This window comes from Sinocyclocheilus rhinocerous, unplaced genomic scaffold (assembly GCF_001515625.1).
Source record: "Sinocyclocheilus rhinocerous isolate Xijiao unplaced genomic scaffold, SAMN03320098_v1.1 scaffold2309, whole genome shotgun sequence".
NCBI classification, from domain to species: Eukaryota; Metazoa; Chordata; class Actinopteri; order Cypriniformes; family Cyprinidae; genus Sinocyclocheilus; species Sinocyclocheilus rhinocerous.
In genome coordinates, this window is record NW_015644615.1 from 426,369 (window position 1) to 428,296 (window position 1,928).

Here is a 1,928-nt window from a genome sequence, read left to right on the forward strand (position 1 = left end):
GCGTGTGTGTTTGTGTTCTGTGTGTTTTGTTGTGAAAGCGAAACTACTTTGTTTGGTCTTCCAAAAGAGGACGATATCCGCTTCGTTATGCCTAGAGCTGATCTGTGCTGGTCGCTGAGGGAATACATCAACTTAGTGCTGTGGATCGCCGGTTCGGCTTTCACCGTGGACGAAGCGGAGTCCAGCCCGGGGTCTAGCCCGCCGTGTGAAACTACTTTGTTTGGTCTTCCAAAAGAGTACACGACTAGAAATCAGTGGTTAAGTTGTATTTACAACACTGTTCCAGAACACTTAAACCCAAATATTCAGATGTGTGCCGCACATTTTATGGAGGACCGTTTCCTGATCCTGGTCGAGTAGACTACAATGCCGGCTGTTCTGACTCAGCTAAGTACGTTTTTTATATTTAAAGGATTTGCCACTGATGATTCAAACAGAATTGAGCAGTGTAGAGTAGGCTTGTCATTTCTCCGATCACAAATACAGAAAAGGTTTTATGTTTACGAAGCGCGATACGCAATGCAACGCGTAAAAAGACAGTATAAGTCATTATAATCCGTAATTATGTCCCCACTGGATGCAACAAATGCCTCGTTTATAATGGGTTTTAATGTTTTTGTCTCATCGCTCCGGCCGGGCAGGTCATCACAGTATGGTGAGGGGCGTAACATTTCTGTCTCACGCTTGAGGTATTCGGCCAATCACAACACACTCGATAGCTGGTCAATCACAGCATACCTCGTGTAGGTTAGTGTTTACTATTGTCACTTTGCATTATTGACACACTATTTTCCTTCCTAATTAAGTACAGTTGCTTTGACACAATCTGTATTGTTAAAAGTGCTATATAAATAAAGGTGACGACTTACAAATGTATCTTACTATCTACAACCAAATGTCTGTCAACTTGTGTCCGTGTAATTCAGAATTACATGAATGTGCAGCGGTTTGTACAAATAGAAACATGTTTGTTAATACAGATGTTTTTCTTTTGCATTAGTCTATCAGAATGTGCGCATTCAACAAGGAAGATGTGCATTTGTGGATCGAGTGGCAAGCGTGCAATAAAATAAAATACTTATAAATGCATTTATTAAATTAGTTCTTTGTAACAGTAAATGTGGAATGTGCGTCATGATTTGATTTGTATTTTACATGATGTTTGGAGGCTCAGTAACCTCTGACCTCCAGCCAAAACCAGGCTGTGGCTCCTCAGTAGATCCGGAGCGCCATCTGCTGGCTCTCACTGACCATCATGCTTTCAGTCAACTTCAGGTCCAGTTTAATTATTATAGAAATTATTCCTATAAAATAGCAGAGGGGTAGATGTTTTCTTTTAGGCATAAATATCTTATTTTATAGTTTTTCATATTTTATAGTCATAATTATTTCATAATTGTTTAGTCTGGGAGGACTATACATTCATGGTTCCGCACACACGCTTCAACAGACCTGATGATTAGATGATAATTATTAAAGTCATTGGTTTAATAATAATAATAATAATAATGACAGGACAGGCGTGAGTTCGGCTCCATACAGTGACGTCCCGCTGATTCGCAGCGCTCGGTGATGACGTCACGGTAAGCGGAAGTGAAGGAGATTTCCAGAAATAGCGGCGGGTGCGCGAGACACACTAACACAGAGGAATATAACAATAATAGCTCTTATAATAATAGTAACAACAGCGGAACCGAGTGATTGTACGCGGCTTTATAACGGAGGCAGGCGCGTAACTGACAGAATCATCATCTTCGTGTGATTATTGTCTGTCTGTCATGACGACCATCGATTACAGTGTGTGGGATCATATCGAGGTGTCCGATGATGAAGATGAAATACATCCAAACATCGACACACCGAGTCTGTTCCGCTGGAGACACCAGGTGTGTGTGTGTGTGTGTGTGTGTGTGTGAGAGAGAGAGAGA

The 1,928-nt window shown here is 41.3% G+C and overlaps 1 protein-coding gene across 1 annotated transcript in view; it reads left to right on the forward strand.

Moving 5' to 3' along the window:
- LOC107758399 (ly6/PLAUR domain-containing protein 1-like) overlaps nt 1–1,918 on the forward strand; it is a 12,414-nt gene extending 10,496 nt beyond the window's left edge. The window contains exon 4 of the mRNA XM_016576122.1: nt 1,887–1,918. The gene's annotated coding sequence lies outside the window, so the exon portion shown is untranslated. The remainder of the gene's footprint in view (nt 1–1,886) is intronic.
- Nucleotides 1,919–1,928: the final 10 nt, after the last annotated feature.